The sequence below is a fragment of the Ranitomeya imitator genome, chromosome 2 (assembly GCF_032444005.1).
Source record: "Ranitomeya imitator isolate aRanImi1 chromosome 2, aRanImi1.pri, whole genome shotgun sequence".
Taxonomy (NCBI): domain Eukaryota; kingdom Metazoa; phylum Chordata; class Amphibia; order Anura; family Dendrobatidae; genus Ranitomeya; species Ranitomeya imitator.
In genome coordinates, this window is record NC_091283.1 from 422,402,212 (window position 1) to 422,409,829 (window position 7,618).

General features: G+C 45.7%; 1 pseudogene; it reads left to right on the top strand.

Moving 5' to 3' along the window:
* The first annotated feature begins 3,848 nt into the window (after positions 1–3,848).
* Positions 3,849–4,012, top strand: LOC138668279 (U2 spliceosomal RNA; annotated as a pseudogene).
* Positions 4,013–7,618: the final 3,606 nt, after the last annotated feature.

Consider the following 7,618-nt stretch of genomic DNA (forward strand, 5'->3'; position numbering starts at 1 on the left):
TTGAGCATGCATTTCACTTGTTAAAGACTAAACTTCAGACAGAAAGGCCCACAAACAAACAGCAACTGAAAACCACAGCAGTGAAGGCCTGGCAGAGCATCAAAAAGGAGGAAACACAGCGTCTGGTGATGTCCATGAGTCCAAGACTTCAGGCAGTCATTGCCCACAAAGGGTTTTCAACGAAGTACTAAAAATGAACATTTTATTTAAAATTATTGAATCTGTCCAATTACTTTTGGTCCCTTTAAAAACAGGGTGGCACATGTTAAGGAGCTGAAACTCCTAAACCCTTCATCCAATTTTAATGTGGATACCCTCAAATGAAAGCTGAAAGTCTGAACTTCAACTGCATCTGAATTGTTTTGCTTAAAATTCATTGTGGTAATGTCTATAACCAAAATTAGAAAAATGTTGTCTCTGTCCAAATATATATGGACCTAACTGTATCAGGGGTAGTGGGTACTTGTTCTTAATGGTGATGGCGTTAAGACCCCTGTAGTCTATGCATGGACGTAAGTCTCCAGTCTTCTTCTGTACGAAGAAGAACCCTGCCCCTGCCGGTGACACTGACTTCCTAATGAATCCTCTTGCCAGATTCTCCTGGATGTACTGGGACATTTCCTCCGTCTCCGGGAGAGATAACGGATAGACTCGACCCCGGGGAGGCTCAGCACCAGGCAAGAGGTCAATAGGACAGTCATAGGGGCGGTGAGGCGGAAGGGTCTCCGCAGCTCTTTTGGAGAACACATCTGCATAGGGCCAATAGTGCTTGGGGAGAGAGGAAAGATCTGCGGGTACCTGTGTAGTAGCAACCTGAACGCACTCCCTCAGACATCTACCCTCGCAAGATTTACTCCATCCCAAAATTCTCCCAGAGGACCACTCAATATGAGGAGAATGGTAGCGAAGCCATGGTATCCCCAACACGACCTCATCAATTCCTTCAGGAATTACTAATAGGGAGATTATCTCCTGATGTGATGGAGACACAGATATCGTGAAAGGAATGGTTTGGTGGGTAATCTGTGATAGTAGTGTTGACCCATTTACCACTCGAACGGTTACCGGCTTGGCGAGCATCACCAAGGGTATTGCGTGACGCTGGGCAAAAGCGGAAGACATAAAGTTACCCTCTGCCCCAGAATCCACGCATAGCTCGACCATAAGAGTGGATGGGCCTATGGTAATTGTCCCCTTGAAGGACAACTTTGAGGCAAACGTCGCCGTGTCTAGTGTACCTCCTCCAACTGCCACTAGACGCTGACGTTTCCCCGACCGCTGAGGACCCTTGGAGGCAAGGTGTCCTGACTGCTGGCAAACATGATGGACCTTATGTGCACGGGCAGACTGAGACTTGGATCCCGCTCGTGTCACCTTTAAGGCCTCATGTGACTCGGATGCCTGGACTGGAGATTCCAAAGGTTTGGCGAAGGTGGGAGCCAGCCGAAACCTCTGCCTACACTGGGCTCGCTCCAACCTCCGCTCGTTAAAACGGAGGTCGATACGAGTAGAGACAGTTATTAACTCCTCCAGTGTGGCAGGAATCTCCCTAGTGGCCAGAGCGTCCTTAATGTGGTCAGCCAGGCCCCTCCAAAATATGGGGATAAGGGCTTTATCCGACCACTCCAGCTCGGAAGCTAAAGTACGGAAGCGGACGGAAAATTGGCTGACCAAGGACTCACCCTGAGTTAATGCCAGTAGTTGGAGCGCTGTGTCATGGGTGACTTGAGGTCCTAAAAAGACCTTTTTCAGAGTGCTCAGGAAAAACGGAGCACTCTGCACCACATGATCACCACGCTCCCACAGCAGCGTAGCCCACTCCAACGCCCTGTCCGACAAAGGAGACACAATAAATCCCACCTTAGCCCGCTCTGTAGGAAAACGTGCAGCCAGGAGCTCGAGGTGAATAGAGCACTGACTCACGAATCCCCTACAAGTTTTGCTATTTCCAGAAAATTTTTCTGGCAGCGGGAGGCGAGATAACGTTGGAACAGGGGTGGCAGTGGACCAGGTTGCTGCAGCCACGCTAGCAGCCTGTACAGCAACTGCGGTAACATCCACAGCTGAGGTTGAGCTCTCGAGAGCCGCCAACCTACTCTCCAGCTGCTGGATATACCGCAAAGATTGCTGAATGTCCGCCATTTACTAGCCAGACCCTGGCGCTAGTATTCTGTTAGGGCTAGCGGAACGCACCGAGTAAATAGAGATGTTTATTGATATTGGTGCGTTCGCAGCCCGGGGTCCACCGTGCAGGAGTACCTGCTGCTAGCAAACGGCGGAGCTATATGGCGGTATAGACTAACTCAGTTAATTCACTGAGTAGCCGTGAAAGGAAAGCACTGTGCCCTGTTAGACTCCGCAGAGGCACAGGCTAACTGCCCAAACAGAGAGCAGTCAGTGGTCACACAAACACACAAAACTCCTCGCCGGAGGAGCCAGCATTCTAGGGGCTTATTTCAGCCGGGTCCCTGAATACACTCAGACTCAATCTCCTCGCTGGAGGAGCCAGCATTCTAGGGGCTTATTTCAGCCGGGTCCCTGAACACACATACATGTGACCACACTGGCGCAAAGCACATAACATAAGACAATACTAGCGCATGGCCGTGCGGTCATGCGCAGTTTATATAGTTGCAGCACAGGAAGCTGCTACTGAAGTTTTTGCCCTTTCAGGACCTTCCAGAAGGACCAATGGAAAGTGCTGCAGTACCTGAGCATGTTTTGCCCTTTCAGGACCTTCCAGAAGGACCAATGGAATGTACTGCAGCACCTGAGCATGTGACCGAACATGTGGCCCTCGACCTCCAATGGAAGACCCTGCCCTGGGCATGCTCAGTGTGAGTAAACAAGGACTTAGACCCAGAGAGGCTCGCTCGCCGCAGATCAGTGCAGGGTACCATAGGAAAGCCAGAAAAGGCAGTAGTGACCCTATGCACCGAATCAGCCCCAGCGAGGCGCTGGGAGCGACGTCTCCGCTGAGCAGAGCCCACTGCGGCCGATACCGAATGGGAGACCGCAGCAGACACGGATCGAGATTCCCCCTGTGCAGCAGAGGAAACTCGACTCCTAACAGACCACTTGCTGGCACAACACCGCAACTGGGTGTGTAAGGAAACTATAAAATAGTATATAAAGGCACGAGAGTGCATGCAGTGCCGCACTGAGAAGGAAGATGGCTTCTTTAGTCCTTTTTGGCGTTGTGCTGATATTCGTGAATGGTAGTGTCATCTTTCATACCTTCAGGGTAGCCTACAATGTGCATATACTCTTCAGTGACCAACAAAGGATGTTAAACATACTATAGACAAAGTAAAAGAGAGCAGTATAGTTACTATAAAGAAGATTGATGAGTGGACATGGTACAACTACAACTAAATGGTGATGTAGTGTAAGGGGGAAATAATCACCATAAAAATAAAAACACATTATATATATAAAAAAAAAACAGCAACCATATAAAATTCGCGCTAGCCTAAGAAGAATTTGAAGCTAACAAACTCATTTAAACCTTTGGGGGCTATCGTGTCCAGATCCACCATCCATCTCGTTTCTTTTTTAAGTAGTTCCTTCTTGTAATTCCCTCCCCTAATGCCCAATTGAACGCGATCAATCCCTCTTACTTTGAATGTTTTTGGATTACTGTTGTGATATACTCTAAAGTGCTTTGGTATAGTTTTTAAGGTGTCTACATCTAATGCCAAAGCCCCATTTTTTATATCTCGTACATGTTCTAAAACACGCACTCGTAATTCACGTGTAGTCATGTAAATGTCTTGGTTTTGGTCTTAATCCTATGGAATATGGAAGACATAAAACATTTCAATTAGAAATCTGAGTGTTGAGAACAGATTTTTTTTTCTTTTTTTTTTATCAGTTTAATATCTGAGACGTCCCCTATTTGGGGACCCCAATTTAATGGCTTTTTAGAACAGGGAGATGGAAAAAGAGCTTGCTCTGTCCACTCCACGCATTGACCCGTTATTGCAGAATCTCTGGGAACAGTGCACTCCTTCTCTGATCCGGTTTCTAAAAACAGATTGAATTGAAATCAGCGCAAGTTGTCTTTTAACCCTTTATATGAATTTATTTCAGGGTCAAAGAAGCACATTTCCCAGGTCAAATGTAGCATTTTGCTCGATTTCGCTTGACCATTTGCAACATTTTGTGTGCCTTGCCTTGCTTTCACCTACGTATGTCAAGCATTGCATTGCATCTAATATGCAATCAATTAATCAATCAATCAATCTGTTTTTACTGGTTGCAACAGGTGTGTTAAGATGTAGGCCTGTATTAGGCCTTTGTTACGTTGTTGCAAATATACTGTGCCATCTACAAAATTACGCTCCGTGCTGTCAGGACTTGGTGTTTAAATGGAAGTACTGTATTAAAATGAGTTGTTCTGCCATACATACCACATTTGGGACTGCATGACTTCTTTTGTAAAACATTGTCTCTCTCTTGTGGACCACTGACTTTAAAATGCAGAGTATTATATGCATTTATTAACCCAAAAAAAGGAAACATGGTGCCTGTGCTGATCTTGCATGTGCTTGTGTTGTCCTTCGACACCTGTGTGAGTAGTATTCTAATGCTATTTACGAACCAGGTGCGCTGCCTGCAGTAGATAGAATCTGTGCATGGAACCCTCACACGTGCAGCCACATTGGGGTCTTTTTCCATTGTCTCCGGAACTCTCACGTGTCACAATGGGCTCCGGAACTTTCATGTGCCACAATGGGCTCCGGAACTCTCACGTGTCACAATGGGCTCCGGAACTCTCACGTGTCACAATGGGCTCCGGAACTCTCACGTGTCACAATGGGCTCCGGAACTCTCATGTGTCACAATGGGCTACGGAACTCTCACGTGTCACAATGGGCTCTTAGCCTATAACAGGCAGTGTAAAATGGCTGTCATCTTCAGTCTGCTGCTGGAGCAGCAGCAGTCCACATGGGGTGGTGCTGCGCACAGCTTCAGGAGAGCTGGGAAGACAACTGCTCGCCTGTCTGTTTTTTGATTTTCCCTCTCTTTCTCGCACTCCCTTGCACACTTTAGAACAAAAGGGGGATGTTGGGTGTGTTAAAATAGGTGGAGTTATGCAGATTCAAAACGAGTTGTGCACAGCTTGAACACACACACACACAAAGCAGAACTGTCATTGAGAATGCATCCAGAGTTTCTAGAAATGTCTTCCCTTGGCAATCTTTTGCTCTGTCTCCAGAATGGGTGTCGGTTTTTGGCCTTGGTGCGGCAGAAGTGGCAAACCATTTCTGGTTATTGCTTCTCGGCCTTTTGGCTAAGATGGGGGTTTATTGCCCCGGTCTCAGCTGGAGGATGCGGTACGCAGAGGGTGACCTTTGGCGTGTATCGAGTGGTGATCGTGCTTTGGGCATTTTTGGTCGACAATGGCTACTATTCGGAATACGGTGAGGCTGGAAGTTGAAGTTGGACACAGGTATGAATTGAATCTTGGCTATATATGCAGCCAACGACATAATCATTGGACTGGCAGGTTTCGATTTGTACCAAGTGTTTTGTATCCAGGAATTCGCTTCTTCAGGTACGTTTGATGTGTCCTTTTACTGGGAGGAGGATAGTCTGAATTTTATCAGTGCCTAAAGGAGAAAAGAGGGGATGCGGTGTTGAATCATGTCCAATTGAAGGCCCTTTTTGCTGAGGTAGAAAAGCCATTGACAGTACATATGTACAATCCTTTTGTGGAGTCGTCTTTGGTTAAAGCTTTTTTGTCTAGATACTGTTCTGCCATCAGAGGGGGCGTTCAGCAAAAAAACGTTTTTGGTGTATTCAATGGCAATGTGAAGTATTTTGTGCGATTTAAGCCTGATCCTGAAGGTATTGGTGGAATTATGTATGCCCCTGCTAATTTCTCTATCGGAGGAAACAAAGGGTTCCTGCACTATCCAGGTCAACCTTCTTTTTGTAGGCAATGTTTCAGATATGGTCATATTAAGGAGCAGTGTTCCCATGGAAAGACATGCCGAAATTGCAAACGTGTTGGTCATGAAGCTGGAGACTGTCTTTATCCGCCAGTGTGTGATCTGTGTTGCGGTACTGATCATACATGTAGAAATTGTCCTGGCCTGGGCAGGCAGAGTATGGTGGACAGGCTGAATAGGAGAAGATGGGAGGGCAGAGAAGAAAGACGTGAGGAGTTGCAGGTCCTAGATGGCAAAAGTCGGGCTGAAACTGTTGGTGGTGGGGAGGCCGCTACAGTGGTCATGGCAGCTCCCATCAGCCCTATTGTTAATGTGGTAGAGACCTCAGATGCAAATCAGTCGCAAGTGATGTCTTGTGTTGTGGAACAGCCCCAGGTGCAGGAAGTGGATGTAAATCCCAGTGAAGACATCCAGGAGTATGATAGCCCAGAAGAAATGGAGGCTCGGGCAGTGTCTGAAGATGCAGAGAATATTCAGTGTTCCTCCTCTCTGGAGGAGACGGTGACTGTTGGGAAGCATAATTTAATTGTGCAAAAATTTGTAGCAGAAAAAGGCTGGGAAAACAGTGAAGAGATTAAAAAACACTGAGAAACCAAGACCTTTTCATTCCCAGAATCCTTTTGATCCATTATTGGTGGATTCTGATGTGGACTCTGATGGCTTAGATGGCTATAAAACTGCACCTATATTTCCCAGTGAGGGTTTTCTCAGTGAGGCAAAAGTAGCTGAAAATGAGAAGATTACTCAGTTTGCGGACACAAATACCTGATGTTTATGTTCCTTTCCCTAAAAGGGTCTGCTAGGTGGCCTCTCTCACATTGACATTTCACTATGGTGATGCATTTGAAGATCGTTTCTCTTAATGTCAGGATGTTTGCTTCTGCGGCTAAGAGGACTGCTGTCCTGGACTTTTTGGCCTCTAACGGCAGTGACATCATTTGTGTGCAGGAATGTGGGCTCTCTAAGTCCCCTAAAAAATCAGAATGGCGGGGTGAAGTTTTTTGGTCTTTTTCAAATATTAATCGGAATGACGGAGTGGGAATTTTGATCCAAAATAAAGACATTCGTATCAAGCAGTCCATTGTAATTGAAGAAGGGAGATGTATTTGTTTTTTGTTGGAATTCCGAGGCTGGGTATTCAAGATACTTTGCATATATGCAAATGCGGAGAAGAAAGAACGTTTGCTATTGTTTGAGAAACTGAAGGTTTTTTTACATGGGAAAGTCCCAGTTTGGATTGTAGGGGATCTCAATTGTATATTGCATAAACAGGCAAGAGTTGGCGCTTATTATTATTAATATTATACATTTTTATAGTGCCATTTATTCCATGGCGCTTTACATGTGAATACGAGGCAAATATACAGTGGGGCAAAAAAGTATTTAGTCAGTCAGCAATAGTGCAAGTTCCACCACTTAAAAAGATGAGAGGCGTCTGTAATTTACATCATAGGTAGACCTCAACTATGGGAGACAAACTGAGAAAAAAAATCCAGAAAATCCCATTGTCTGTTTTTTTAAACATTTTATTTGCATATTATGGTGGAAAATAAGTATTTGGTCAGAAACAAACAATCAAGATTTCTGGCTCTCACAGACCTGTAACTTCTTCTTTAAGAGTCTCCTCTTTCCTCCACTTATTACCTGTAGTAATGGCACCT